Raw genomic sequence first — 15,735 nt, forward strand, 5'->3', positions numbered from 1 at the left:
GTTTACTGGGTGTTATGCGCAAGTAATGAATCATGGAACTTTACATCAAAAACTAGGGATGTACTGTATGGTGACTAACTTAATATAATAAAAAATTATTATAAAAATAAATAAAATACATCATCAAAAAATATGGTTATATGCTGAACAAAAATTCTGTTTAAGTCAATAAACCTTGACTTTTTTAACTTAGCATATACCAGGCATTGTGATTAAGGCTTTGCATGGGTTTTCTCATTTAACCTTCACGTCATTTCAGTGAAGTGGGTACTTTTATTTACCCTGTTTCACAGTGGGACTGAGACACAGAGAAACTGCTCAGTGGCAGTACTGGCTCTACCGCCCAGGCTCTGGATACCTCCTGAGCCCTGCTGCACCCCAGCACCCCAAGAATGAAGACAGTGCTTGCAGGGAGCTTGCAACCCCAAGGTTGGCCCACCTGGCTGATTCCAAATGGGAAATGGTACATTTTACTTAAATGTGGTTTGGTACATGGGTCTTTTAGGTGTTTTATCAATGAAGGAAAATGAGAAAATAGTCCAAAGGTAGGAGCCTCTGGCTTATGACTTCACTAATCATTGCCCAACAGCATGCTCCTCGTAAAAGAGAGGGAATGTTGGTCTTTTCCTGAGGTGACTGGAAACTTTAGTCTCCTGAAGTTGTGTCAGAAGCTCCTCACCTGGCTCTCCTGGCTTCTCAGGGCCTTGGAGCTTTTTATCCAGTTACAGCTTCTTCTAGAGAAGGGACCTTTAAGAAGGAATAAAAAGAAATTAACTGTTTTTGCTCCAAGGATCTCTGGCGTCCTTTTAGGAGACAGAAGGACTAGGAAGCCATGGCAGTGTCTTCCTCAGGACCACAAGTGATCTTAGAATGCCTGATCAGGAAAAAATATTGGGTTTTTTTTTCTTTTTCATTCCATCTTTACATATAGTGGAGGTATTTACTTAACTAAGAATCCAAACCTGTATCCTGACCATCTGTTTCAGTTTATACGGCTAAAACATCCTTCTGACTAATTCCTATGATGAGTTTCTCATTGTTTTAGTTTTCAGTTAAGTACTTTATCCAAATTGTATTCAATCTTATTTACGTAGTTGTTAATGTTCTCGGTTCCAGTCATAGGTTTTTCTGTTGCCCAGTTTCTTCCATAGCTTGGTGATGACATTAACACTGTTGGCAGCCAGACCCTGATGGTGCAGACCCTCTCTGCCGTCTCTGGGCTGTACTTGTTGATTACAACAGAGCCCACATCCACTGGGCACCCCAGCTTCTAAACCAGGTTAATTAGCTACAGTTGAGAAGAGAAGGACATTTCAGTTTCTTCAGTAGAGGGAAGGAAGCTTCATTCTGTAGTGACTGGCAGTGCTGACCGATGCCCTGTTCACCTGCCCCAGCCTACTTTCCCCCACCCCAGGAGGGTCACCCAGGCTTGAGAAATGCATTGGCAAGGGTGCACCAATCTCCGTGGGAAATGCTCCAGTGGCTACTTTCTATGGGCTAGGAATGGCATCGGGAGGGCTGTCATGAAAATGGGTTCCATACCTTAGTGGAGTTGGTTGAATACCAGACAGTAGCTCATAACCCTTTCAAAGACTTGGAACTGTGTCACTTTAACAGGCCCAGGGCCAGAGCAGTAATCAGCACAGTTACCCTGGATAACAGTGGCAGTGTCTCTGAGACTGAAATAGTGAAAAACAGTAAATTTGGTGAAAAGACCCAAGCCTCATGAAAGGAAAAAAGACCAGATTCCCCTGAGGAAAGATCCTGATTCTCTCCCCCAATTTATACTATATCTTATTTCCTTCCCCAAAGGGAATGTGGCCAATTAGGGGTAACCACATTGAAAGACAGGAAATACCCACACTTAACAGAGATGAGAAAGTAAAAATTAGCTTGGGCTGGGAAAGAATAAGATCTATTAAACTATTCACTGGGCTGGAATCACAGGAAAAAAACAGCTTCAAGTTAATAGGAGACAGCACTTCCCCAACAGAGACGCGTGGCTGTAAAACGTCATGACATTTTACCTCTGCTTTCTTGCCGAGAAGCCTGCTCTCCGGTGTGACAGACTAGCAGAAATGCGTCATGAATTACCAAGAATGGAATACCACTCTTTCCTGACAGACAGTCACTTTGATACGGAGAAGCAGCCTTGATTTACAACTAGACCCAGATAAGTACTTTTGGACACCGCATTCCACATCTAAATTTTGTGGTTCCCAAGGAAATAGGAACCTGGGTCCACTTCACAGTCCAGACTTGATGTTGACCACTACCCACAGCCCAGCTTTGCTGCCTACCCAACCAAGCACGGCTCCATACAGAGTTCACCTAAAATCTACCCTTCCCGGAAGTCCTGTAACAGCTCCGTTTTTCTTTGTTTAGTGGGACACCCCACAGATCTCACATTTGTCACTCTCGTGGTCATGGGTCCATGACCCTGACTTGGTTGGCATAAGCCTTGCTCCTCGTAGTCTGAGGCTGATCAGCCTAGGGCGGGGGTTACTGGGCTCTGACTGTGAACTGACATTGGTTCAAGATACTGCTGTTGTTTACCAGTCAGAGTAGGAGCCTATGGAGTCAAGTGGCAAATAGATTTTTAACTCAGAATCATCTCACAGTAAGATCACTGGGACCCAGAACCCACCCCACGTATTTATGCAAATCGAGAATGTATACCTCGACTAGACATACTGCACTTGGCAGAATCCCCATGTGAGTTCTCAGGGTGTTATGATAGGAATCTTTGGACTACAGAGGCCTGGAGGTGAGCCCAGATCCCCACCTGTAGGCTAGATTACTCTGGGCAAACTAACCTCTCTGAGTGAGTTTGCTTATATGCAAAATGGGAAAAGAAATACCAACCCATGTGGGGCTATCTGGGGATGAGATAGAGCCAAGTATGCAGAGTGACCCGTGTGCTGCTCAGAGCAGTGGGTGCACAGCAGAGCCACTCTGGTCAGGGTAGCAAGAGCAGAGGGAGCACATTGCCTTTGCAGAGGGGTAGCTTGAGTTATAATCTTCGTTTCATCTCACTGGCCTGTTTTTCAACGTAAAAGAGGGTATAATAGAAGTACTGCAGAGAGATTTATGTGTAATAACCCACATAATGTTGTGACGTAATGTTTTCCCAAATAGCACCGTCTTCCTTTCTTAAAAGAGATCTAGTATAGTTGATTCATGGATTCATTAATCAACAAATGTATTTGGTAGGTACCTATTCTAGGTACGGTTCTAGATGCTAGGGATAGAGAAGTGAATAAAACGAAAACCTGCCCTCACGGAGCATACATTCTAGCAGGGAGAGAAAGACGATAAGCAGAGAAATTAGCTGGCGGTGATAAGAAAAACAGAATTGTGGAACAGAAGTAAGGTATCCTTTCCATCCTGTGGCCAAAGAAAAGTATCTAGAAGCTCTTATCTCAGAAGAATTTGGCAAGTAGCTTCAGGGCATAGGCCCCCAAGCCCTGTAGGCTGGGGTGCCTGAAGGGGAACAATTGTTTTCCCCTCAAAGCTATGGGGCCTGCATGAGGGTGGGGACTGGTCTTTATCTGCTTCTATACCCTAAGCATTCCAGGTAGAACAGTGGTCATTGCAGGTTTCAAACACTGGCTAACCATAGAAACACCTCAAGTCACTCATTTCTCACCCTTCACCCACTCCATGCCCTTGGGAAGAGGTTAGGGATCAGGTTTCAGGCCACAGCACTAGGCTCCAAGGACTGAAAACTCACCTAGGTCCCAGCAGCTGAAAGAGGAGAGAGCAGCAGGAGGGAGTGCAAGCTGCTCAGAGCCCACCTGCCCCGAATTCCTCACCAACACGGCGGGCTGCCTGGTCCTCATTATGGGCATCCATTACGAGCCAAACTAGAGAGAACCTGGCTACAGTAGCCCCAAGACCCAGGAAAGAGCAGAGAGCCTCATGGAGTTCCCGTTCTCACACTTCCAGATGCTCGGGCTGTTTTATTTGCTCCTCCTGAGTCCACTTCCTCTTCTCACCTGCCTGGGCTTCAAGGTTGTCATTCTAACTGCAGAATGAGAGGAATGAGATCAGGAGAGCTCTCTGTATTATTCACAATCCCATTTTTCCAGAAACCTAGAACTAAAAGGGCCTTAAGAGACCCCCAGCTGTGCTGAGAATCCCTTTTTCTGGGGAGGGTGATTCCCTGCCACAATGAAACTGTGACGCTGTCCAATTCCCCAGTGGTAAGGTCTGCGCTGCACCCCAAAACCCTCCCTGCATCTTTAGGGAGTTTCTCTGATCTTTTTGTCTTTCATGTTTATCGGGGTAAATTAACAAAAATGGTATATATTTAAGGTATACAATGTGATGATTTAATATACCTATACATTGTTAAATGATTACCACAATCATGCTAATTAATACATCCATCATCTTACACAGTTTCCACACCTTTGTGTGATAAGAACATTTAACATCTATTCTCAGCAAATTTCAAGTACAACATGCAGTATTAATAAGTATAATCACCACTTCAGATCCCCAGAACTTACTCATCTTGTAACTATAAGGTTATGCCCTTTGACCAAGATCTCTCCATTTCCCCAACACAGTTTCTCTGGTCCTGGTCATCTGTTCCAAATTCTTCACCAGAACACAATGCAGGGGCTCCTGGGTGCCTCAGTTGGTCAAGTGTCTGCCTTCACCTCAGGTCATGATCTCGGGGTCCTTGCTCAGCAGGGAACCTGCGTCTCCCTCTGCCTGCCGCTTCCCCTGCTTGTGCTCTCCCTCTCTCTCTCTTTCTCTATAAATAAATAAATAAATAAATAAATAAATAAATAAATAAATAAATATCTTTTTTAAAAATTTTAAAGAACACACACAAAAACTTCCTACAAACCACCAAAATGAAGGAAACACCATTCAAATGGACAAACTCATAGCTAAAAACCTCCCTTCCAGTCCTCAACAAAAAATTCTGAGAACCCAGCACCCCCTCAGCACCTACATGGGAACGTACAGCTCCAATTCCCTTATTTTTCAAAGTGAATACCATCTGTGGCTGTTGGAGCAGTAATGTCACCTCCCTTCTCCTCCATCCCCAAGTAAAGAGTAAGAGAGGGAGGGAAGACCAATCTCAGTGGGCCTGGGGCACTGGCCAGGCAGCGAGGAGGAAGAGAGAGAAAGGGGCCAGGACAGTCAGGACCACAGGCGAGTGTAGGCACAGGGCCAGTTCTCGCGCTGGGCGCAGAGTCCCAGGCAAACACAGGCTGAGGCTGAGGCTAAAAGCAAAAAGTGGCCCAACCAGGCAGGACCCTGTGGACCAGGATTGAGCACTGGCTCTAAAACGGGGGGTCAGTGGGAGCTTGGAGGGTATTTAAGCTGTGTCGTGTCAGGGTGCTGGACAGATAACTGACGTCATGGTGTTGTTTTAATCAGCCAAGATAAGAGGCAGGGAAGTGGCTGATACAGGCCTAGTGGTAGGGAACAGAATGAGGAGGTTGCGGGGGTGATCTAGGTAAAGGTATATGGGATTTAACTGGTGGAAAGGAAATGGACAAAAAGAATGTGTCAATTTGGGTGAAGGTGATACGGAACTGAACCTATGGGAGAGAAATGGATGAGCAAGGTGAAGGGGTAATGCCAGATAAAGTTGCTTAGGACTGAAAGGGATAGGAATCATCCAGAATAAAGGTGATATGGGACTGAATTCGTGATATACATGCAAGAGAAAGGACAAGTGCCAGAAATGTTTAAAGGGTAAAATTGGAAGGGCTAGGTGACTGGACAGATTTAGACCATGAGGAAGAAATAAGATCAAGGATGACCCCTCATTTCTTATTTAAGTGTCTGAGTACATCAACCAAGGTAAAGTTGGTGTTTTCTTTATGGGGATAGATGTGAAAGAAGGTGAGGAAGTGGTGGTGCCCTGGGCCATGTTGGGGTCTCTAGATTGGCAGAAGTTTGGGGTGAAAAGGTAGGGGCTGGGGCCTGGGCAAAGCATCATTAAGGGCAGAGAGAGGAAATGGAGTCCATCAATAAGAGATGGAAGTCATTAGTGGAATCAGACTGAAATTAGGATCCTGGTAACACTGAAGCGAAAGAGAAATTTAAAGGCTGGGGTAATAACTGCATCAAATACAACAGAAGTCCTTTATAATAAGGACTAAAAGTGTCCCAGGATTTGATACCTAGGCTATCCATTGGAACTGCATGCAAAGCCCTGTGGGGAGGTTAGGTGGCGCAGGAGCCAGGCTGCACTGGGCATGATCGCATGTGGGTGGCAAGCACAGAAACGCTTCTGCGAACACCCCACAAGCTGAAAGGGCTAGGGCCAACTTATGAGCAAGGTTATATAAGGGTCAAGAGGAAGGGTGCAGGGGCGCCTGGGTGGCTCGGTCGGTTAAGCGTCTGCCTTCCACTCAGATCATGAGCCCAGGGTCCTGGGATCGAGTCCTGCATCGGGCTCTCTACTCAGCGGGGAGCTTGCTTCTCTCTCTCCCTCTGCCTGCCGCTCCTCCTGCTTGTGCTCTCTCTATATCTCTCTCTAATAAATAAATAAAATCTTAAAAAAAAAAAGAGGGAGGGCGCAGAGGCAAGTGAGCTGAGAAAAGTGCACAGGAAGGCATGAGATCACAAAGCTCAGGCTGATAGGTAAATCGCATGCACCTGCAGTGAGGTTTTAGAGGCAGAGTGGGGACATTGGGGCGATGGAGTCTAATCCTCAAAAGGGGGAACTGCTTGAGGAGAGCATGATGTTGCAACTAAGAACACTGAAGGCCCCACACCAAGAATGGGGTGCCCTTGACAGGGGCTGTGGCTTTATAAGGGAGCCAAACTCCTGGTGCTAAACGGCAAGAGCTCCCCAGAATGGAGCCATGAGGAGTGTGCAGTGACCCACCCAATAGACCTTCCCACCTTCTGTCCCTCAAAGTAGCACATGCCCAGGTGCCTGTAAGAGGCAAGAGGTGAGAAGAGCATCCTGGAGAGCAAGGGGCAGACAGGCCAGACAGGGCTGGCAAGTATCCCATTTCCCCACATCCCTGATTTCTGATAGTCCTTCTATCCCTCACCTCATGGCTCCTATCACCTCCCTTTCCCTGTGCTTCTCCCTCCCAGGTCAACCACACACTGCACAGGCCCTTGAAATCTGAGGGGGAAGCTAGAGAGAGGAGCCCTGGAATAACAGAGGGTACAAATGACTCTTCTGAGGTGGAGGCCTGTCCGCTGCCACTTTAGGGTCACTCAGGTGAGGCTTACAGCTGGGAAATAAGAGAACCGGTTGTAGTGTTGGAGGAGCAAAGGGACCCTGCAGGAGCCTGAGCAGAATGTCTTCTTGGGCATAGGCTACTTCAAAATTCAACCCTGAGTGCCCCCGGAAATTAGTGTTCAAGGTCAAAGGGTCAATGGCCACAGCAGTAAGGCTTAGTCTATGACTGCTGGGTCATGGGACAGGTGCTTCCACACACATATCCCAAGTGGTCACAGGGGGCTAAGTGCTCTCTCAAAGGAGGAGTCTGAAAAAGTAGGGGCCTTAACAACTTGTCCAAAGCCAGGACCCCCAGATTTTGCCTCTGAAACATCCAAGAATTCTTCCACTGTGTGTCACTGTCCCTAGAGGGTAAGACCCCTTCCCAGCTCCGTCACTGTGTTATTCCCACGGAGAGCAGGACAGAGCAAGCAGAGTGCCAGGTCTCTCTTCCCCTGATGAGCTCCTCAGGGAGCTCTGCTTTCTGAGAAGGACTGGCTCTAGGAACTGGCATCTTCCAATTGAAGGACCTGGGCCTGGTGGAGAGGGAGACGAAGGTCAACCCAGGGTTGGCCAGCAGAGTCTCACCTTTAAAAGCCCCCACTCGTTTCTTCCTGCCTCTGTGTTCCTGCTGAAAGACCAATAAATAAATTAATAATAAAAATAAAGCTTGGAGCCTGTTTCTTGCTGTCCTCATTTAACCAAGCAGCAAGCGAACAAGCATGAGGTTCTCTACATTAACTTAGTTGAGATCTCTATTGTTTCCATGTTATTCATTTTAAAGGTGATAAAAACTTTCTACTGATCCTTTTCCATCCAACCCAGAGAAGGGAGCATTTTGTGCATTGGTCCTCACTTGACATTTCTGTGTCCCCTCCTGAAAAGGGGCCCAGATGTCAGATCTGGGGCAACATCTGAGCTGCATTCTATGGATTCTGCTTCCTGGGGACAAATGGAGTCATTTGTGGCCAGTCTTTGAGGCTCAGTGCTGGCCTCCAGGTAGCCCTGACCCAGAGAGAAGCTTGGCGCACAGACACATGAGATGGCAAGGTGAACAAGTGTGAAGCCTGTCCACTAGGGGTCCTGAACTCTCTTAAGGAGTCCATCCACAGTTCAGATTTTACCCTGGACCTCTCCACCACACTAAGAATATGGGCTGTGAGTTTTGGATAGAAGGCCTGGGCTACACCTGACCCTGTACCCTGACCAACCCATTTTCATAGGTTGATAATGTTCCCATTTGATCAGAGAATCCCTGATGGGAATGGTCCTCTGCACCAGCAATTGCTTTAGAAAAGTGGGAATGGAGGGTGCATGGGTGGCTAAGCCAGTCAAGCATCTGACTCTTGATCTCAGCTCAGGTCTTGATCTCAGGGTTGTGAGATCAACCCCTATGATGGGCTCCATGCTGGTCATGGACCCTACATAAAAAAGAAGAGAGAAAGGAAGGAAGGAAGGAAGGAAGGAAGGAAGGAAGGAAGGAAGGAAGGAAGGAAGGGAGGGAGGGAGGGAGGGAGGGAGGGAGGGAGGGAGGGAGGAAGAAAGAAAGAAAGAAAAAAGAAAGAAAGAAAGAAAGAAAGAAAGAAAGAAAGAAAGAAAGAAAGAAAGAAAGAGAGAAGAAAAGAAAAGAAAAGAAAAGAAAAGAAAAGAAAAGAAAAGAAAAGAAAAGGGACAAAGACAAGAGTCTATCTCTTTTGTGGATTGGGCCTTAGTTTCCCTTCCCTGAGTGATGTTTGTGGTTTTTTAAGCGCAGTTTTAGGTTGACAGAAAAGTTGAGGTGAAGGTACAGAGAGTTCCCATGTACCCTCAAACTCGCACACATCACAGCCTCCCCCAGTGCCAACATCCCCATCAGACTGCGACATTTGTTAAAATTGCCAGACCTACAGGAACACATCATACTCACTCAAAGGCCATAGTTCACATTTCAGTTCACTCCTGCTGTTGTACATTCCTTGGATGTGGACAACTGTATAGTGACATGTATCCATCATTATGGCGTCATATAGAGTATTTAACTGCCCTAAAAATCTGTGCTCCACCTATTTACCCCTCCCCCTCTATCCCTGGAAACCACTGATCTTTTTACTGTTTACACAGTTTTGCCTTTTTCAGAATGTCCTATGGTTGGGATCATGCTATATGTAGTCTTTCCAGATTGGCTATGCTGGCCTCATGGAGTGGACATGGTTCTCTCCTCTTCAATGTCTTGGAAGGTTTAAGAAGAATTGGTGTCAATGCTTCTTTGAATGTTTGGCAGAATTCGTCAGTAAAGCCATCAAGTCCAGGGCTTTTTAAATTTATTTATTTATTTATTTTGGTTAGTGTTTCCATCTCCTATTTTACATCATTCACATTTTCTATTTCTTCATGATTCAGTCTTAGTAGGTTGTGTGTTTCTAGGTATTTTTTCTATTTCATCTAGGTTATCCAGTTTGGTTACATACACTTGTTCATGGCACTCTCTTATAATCCTTTTTATTTCTTTTTTTTTTTATAGATCTTTTTTTTTTAAAGATCTGTGTGTGTGTGTGTGTGTGTGTGTGTGTGTGTGTGTGTGTGTGTGTGTGTGTTTTAAGATTTTATTTATTTGACAGAGAGAGAGACAGCCAGTGAGAGAAGCAACACAAGCAGGGGAGTGGGAGAGGAAGAAGCAGGTTCCCAGCAGAGGAGCCTGATGTGGAACTCAATCCCAGAATGCTGGGATCACGCCCTGAGCCAAAGGCAGACGCTTAACTACTGAGACACCCAGGCGCCCCAATCCTTCTTATTTCTGTCAAATCGGAAGTAATATCCCCATATCTGTTTCTAATTTTAACAGTTTGAGTCTTTTCTTTTTTTTCTTAGTCAACATAGCTAAAGGTTTATCAATTTTGATGTTCATTTCCATACATATTCATCATTTTATGGGCTCTCCCAACTCAGGAAGGCTGACTTACCATTTATATGGAAAATTCAGGGCTGGTGAACTTAGATGTGGTGACTCCCATGACATATGAAATTCTCTAGTCTGTGAAAGATAGTTAAATGTGGCAAACCTATAAGACCCACATTTGAAGCAAAACCGACTAGTGTCTTAGTCAGTTTGGCTGCTGTAACAAAATACCATAGATTGGGTGACTTACAATTGACACTTACTTCTCACAGTTCTAGAGACTGGGAAGTCCAAGATCAGGGTGCCATCGTGATCAGGCTCTTCATGAGGGCCCTTTTCCTGACTTGAAGATGGCTGCCTTCTCACCATGCCCTCACATGACAGAGAGAGAGAGACAGAGTGAGAGAGAGAGCAGAGCATACTCTTCTTAATATTTTAAGAATACTAGTCCTAACATGGGAGTCCCATTCTCATGACCTCATGTAACCAAATCATCTTCCGAAGTTCCCACTTCCAAATACTATCACATATGGGGTCAGAGCTTCAACATATGAACTTGGGGGACACAAAGATTCCATCCATAGCATTCCCTCCATGGCCTGCCAAAATTCTTATCCTTCCTCCATGCAAAACACATTCATCCCATCCCTACAGTCCCAAAAATCTTAACTCATTCAAGTATCAACTCTGAAGACTAATTCCAAAGTCTCATCTAAATATCTGTATCAGATATGAAACCTGAGGTATGACTACAATTCTGAGGCAAAATTCCTCTCTAGGTGAGAACATATGTAACCAGATAAGCTATGTGCTTCCTACAGACAATGGTGGGGCAGGCATAGAATAGGCATTTCCATTCCAAAAGGGAGAATTGGAAAGAAGAAAGGGGTGATGAGTTCCAAGCAAATTGAAAACCTAGCAGGAAAAATATCATTAGAGCCAAGGCTCAAGAATAATCCTTAGGTGTTCAGGGCTCTGCCTTCCAGATCCACCAGGGCAGCAGTCTACCCTCTGTGGCTCTGCCAAGCGGAATGGCATCCTGAAGTCTCCAGAAAGCTCTGCAGAGGGCTCCCCAAGGCTCCAGGCAGCCACTGTTAGGCCTGCTGAAACCGAGGCAATGGGTACCCCCTTTGAAAATTGCGAAGGCAGCTGTGATGATCTCTGTATCACCTTTGGGTCATTCTTCCCTTGTCTTGCAGAATGGTGCACATTTGTAGCCTGGTAGCTCTATGGTTCAGTCCTATAGGATCTTAGACGTCTGACAGCCTTCCTTCATTTTGTCCAATCTCTGTCCCACTCAATGCAAATTGGCAATGTTTTTGCTCATGTCCCATAATCTCTTTATCAAGTAATAATCTGGCCACATTCCTGGTGTTCTTTTCTGAACACACTTTCTCATTTTTTGCAGTATGGACAGGCTGGGAATTTTCCAATTTTTTAATGTTCTGGTTCCTTTTTTCTTAACAATGCCTTTCTCTCTCTGTCAAATAAATGAATAAATTCTTTTTTTAAAAATAAAAAGTTCAGAATGTTGGCAAGTGTCGGTTACTTCTTTCCACTTTCAGCAAAGCCCACCGAGGGAGAATTAGGCTAGAGGAAGGCAAAAGAAGGAGACGACAGATGGACAACGGGCTTCCCTCTGCCTGTGGCCTGTGATCTGTGAGTCTGGTAAGAAGGCCCCACAAGGCTGAAAACACCAACTTCTTCTGAATCCGACATGAAGCTTTAAGAAAGTAAGGCTCTGACGAGGCAGCCAAGTCTGTGCCCCACGTTCCTCTCAAATACTGAGAGTTCTTAGCAATATAACAGGGGTCAGTCCAGCACTAAACCAAGTGCTAGACTTTCTAAGCACAGAGCCCTTGTGACTGCACAGATCCAACAGACGTGAAGACAGCCCAGCCCATAGAGAGTGGGCCTGTGTCTCACGTGTGGAAGGTCATTCTAGAAATACTTGAGGGATATATGGCAGTGCAAGTGGCCGCAAGGTAGTCACCTTGAGCTGGAGAGAGAGACAGAGAGAAGGATGGAGAGTACATAGAGGCCAACAAATAAAAAAGAGTCCTCAGACTTAAACCCATGACTAGGTGGGGCCTTTGCATGTGGAGCTGAATGGAAGTATGTGTGTAAGAAGCGGACCCAGGGACCCAGCTATCAATCAAGAAGTCCCTGCAAAGCCAGGCAGCTGCAGCTAGGGCAGCCTCTCACATTTCTTTGCAGGTCACATGCAGATTATGGACAAGGACAACCTCCAGAGAGCCAAGTCAGACCTGATGAGGCCCAGGGAGCTCCTCCCAGAGCTGAGTCTGGGTACCAGAGTGCTGTCCCAGAGCTCCCTTCCCTGCCAGGGAGAGGGTCTCCAGCATTTATGCAGAGGTGCCCATGGGAGGACGCTGCAGACCCTGCACAGAGATGACTGCAAAGCTTGCTTACAAGTGTGTGAAAACTTTGCATTCAAATACCACACAGTTTTATTTAAATAATCGCATGTCAGGCTAACCCTTGGGCGCTGCCAAGCAGAGTCTGAATGCTGCTGTGTGTTTCCCATTCTCCTCATTCTCCACCCTCTGGGTTGGGTATGTGTGGGCACACGACCTGCCCTCCAGTCATAGGACCTGATGGAGAGGCTGCATCTTGCCCAGAGGGCTGGACTGAGCTGCATTCAGGACTGGACAGGACTTTGGATTGTTCCTCTTGACCAGGGGCTGCATCCTGGTGCAGCAGGTGACCATATGGAGACTGTGGCAGAGGCAGCTCCTTATCCCTATTATCCATTCTCCTCTTCTCCTTCAAGTCAGCAGGCAGAAAATCCTCAGTGGGGGGACTTGGGTCCCCGATCACTGCCTAGGGAACCTGCCATACAAATTTGTGATTTTACATGAGAGAAAAATATTTGAACCTCAAGTGCTAACACTAGCGACATCCAGGCTTCTAGCTTCTCCAGCCCAGCCAGGTGAAGCATTATCTCACTGACATTTAATTTGCCTTTCTCTGATGATTAATCAGCAGAGCAACTCTTTCACCCCAGGGTCTCAACAATATTTCCCGTGTATTTTTCCTGCTAACCTCATTTCTGTTCCTATCAGGTCTTTGGTTAATTTAGACAGTACCATCCTGTGCACTGTTAAGCAGAGATCTGGTTCTGTTTTTCTCTTTGAGTGAGCTTGCTTTCTCAATACTTCTACTAAAGAGTCTACTCTTTCCCCCATTGACTGTTGTGCCACATTTATCATCTGTTGAATTTCTGCCTCCACAAAAGTCTGACACCGATCTCTCTGCTGTCCCACTTCTGCTGTCAGTTAATTCTTCTGTCAATAGAAATAGCACATCCTCCCCTTCCCTTTTTAAGTTGATTTGGCTATTCAATGACTTTTCTTTTTCCACACATATTTTGAATTTCCTCCTAACCAAGTAGAACTTTGACTAGATTGCAGCAAATTTATAGGTTACATTGGGGGGAAATTTACATCTTTGAAATACTAAGTTGCCCAATACAAAAGCAAGAAATATCTCTCCATTTACTAAGATAACCTTCAGTGTCCTTTACTAGAGTTTCAAGTGTTCTCCAGAGAGGTCTTGAGTGCTCTTTATTAATTACCCAATATTTTATGGTTTTTGTTGCTATCATGGAGTACATGTCATTTTTTTGTTACATTATCTTGTTGGTTATTGCTGGTGCAGAGAAATGTATTTTTCCTTTTTCTAACTTCTGAAGATACACCCTTTCGTCTTCTTTAGTAATGGAAAGTATTTAAGGCAATATATTTATACTGTTGATGGAATATTAACAAAACTTTTATTAGAGTCTCTTAAAGAGAGTTTTCTTTGAGCCCAAGTTAGGACAGCTGCCCCAATACAGAATATTCATGAAGAAGAGGATATTCACATCAAAAACTAATGATGTACTATACAGGGGCTAACTGAACATAATAAAAAAAAAAAAGGAGGAAGAGGGGAAGGAGAAGGAGAAGGAGAATGCTCTGTCCCACACTGGGCGTGGAGCCTACTTAAACAACCACAAAAACAACAAAGAAGAGAGTGCTGGGTGGGAGAGGACAGTTGGCGCAGGGTTATATACTTTTTGTTACATAAGAAGTTACAAATCATTAGAAGACATTTCAGAGAGTTAAAGCGGTTCTCTTAAATTTTTAGTATATGCACAACTGTAGGACCTTAATCTCATGGGAACCAGGGAGATTTTTGTTTTTGTTTTACTCTTCTCTTTATGTTTGGAATGCTCCCTTTTTGGTTCTTTACAAATGAAGCAGGTGTTACGGGTTACAGGGTTCTAAGCTCAAGGAGTCGGAGAATGAATCTTGCACAAAAGGGTGAAGTCATAGTTTATTAAGTGAAGGTGAGAACAGAAAGAAAGCTCTCTAGAGTGAGAGGGGTACTGACTGGGTTGCCACTGAGGGCTTTTATGGTCTTTTATAGAACACTGACCAGGGAACTGAAATCTTGATGTCACCACTGATAGCGCCATGATTACTTGTCCTTTGAATATCTCCTCTCTGGCGTGGTTATGTTCCCTTACCTCTGGTTTCTTTTTGCCTCAGCATTTCTGGGATTTTTGGTGAGCTGAATCACGTAGCCCCCTACCTAGCTCTCCCTACCTAGCCCTGCCTGTCCCTCACTCACAGATATATAATGTGCTCCAAGTAGAAACTGAGCCCATGCTTTGACATTTTGATGACTCTGATAAATGTTAAAGTATAGCTTCCCTGTGAGCCCACACTGGGCCCACAAACATTAAAAGGTGAAAATTTCCTTCATTTTATGAATACATTTAATTTTTTTCTCTGAAAAATATTCAGTGAATTTTATATATTTTACACTTTATACTGGGTTCCATAGATGTGAGAATCAAGTTTTGCTTTCCATAGCTTTATAAGTAGTCTGTAATTTTCCAGCTACTATCATTTTTGATTGAAAGGTTATGTAGAGGGGCGCCTGGTTGGCTCCATCAGTTAAGCGGCTGCCTTCGGCTCAGGGCGTGATCCCGGTGTCCTGGAATCGAGCCCCTCATCGGGCTCCCTGCTCAGCGGGAAGCCTGTTTTTCTCTCTCCCACTCCCCCTGCTTGCGTTCCCTCTCTCGCTGCCTCTCTCTCTGTCAAATAAATAAAATCTTTAAAATAACATCTTAAAAAAAAAGATTAGACAGTGTTTCGTAAATGCCAATACTTAAGGGTTTTTCGTCAACTTTTTCTTATATATTTCTTTCTAATTTTGATAATCTTCCTGTCAAATGCATCTTAAAACATCCGTATTCTTTACATCTAAGTGTGTAATCAGTTTCGGTAAACGTTCCACGAGCAATCCCACGAAATGTGTATTACCTACTGAAGGAATCGGAGTGTTTGCATCTGTCCGCCGAGTCATCTACTGATGAGGGACTCCGTTCTCCGACGTGAGCCCTCATGTGCTCATCAAGCTGCGGTCTGTTCCGATCCCAGGGCCTGTGGACCCAAGTCCCACTGCAGCGGCATATCCCGTCTTCCTGCATTTCTAACCTCGCCTTTCCACATGCAGTCGCCAGAGCACGGGGGCCTCGGCGAGCTCCGACCTCGGGTAGAGCCAAGGAGCCCCCGCTTTGGCGCCCCGCGGGAGGAGGGAGCACCAAGTCGCGTGGCCTCCGCCGCCTAGAGCGGCGACG

General features: G+C 45.3%; 1 long non-coding RNA gene across 2 annotated transcripts; it reads right to left on the minus strand.

Annotated features, from left to right (window-relative positions):
- Nucleotides 1-4,342: 4,342 nt before the first annotated feature.
- LOC148109393 (uncharacterized) lies at nt 4,343-15,725 on the minus strand. Of its 2 annotated transcripts, none has more exons than XR_015725663.1 (3): nt 15,419-15,725; nt 7,799-7,841; nt 4,343-4,765 (listed from the first exon to the last, which is right to left on the minus strand). It is a non-coding gene; the product is annotated as an uncharacterized LOC148109393 (long non-coding RNA). The 2 variants fall into 2 exon arrangements; XR_015725664.1 differs by lacking the exon at nt 15,419-15,725 and adding an exon at nt 10,150-15,408.
- Nucleotides 15,726-15,735: the final 10 nt, after the last annotated feature.

This window comes from Ursus americanus, chromosome 9 (genome assembly GCF_024610735.1).
Source record: "Ursus americanus isolate L20-20 chromosome 9, mUrsAme1.1.p, whole genome shotgun sequence".
NCBI classification, from domain to species: domain Eukaryota; kingdom Metazoa; phylum Chordata; class Mammalia; order Carnivora; family Ursidae; genus Ursus; species Ursus americanus.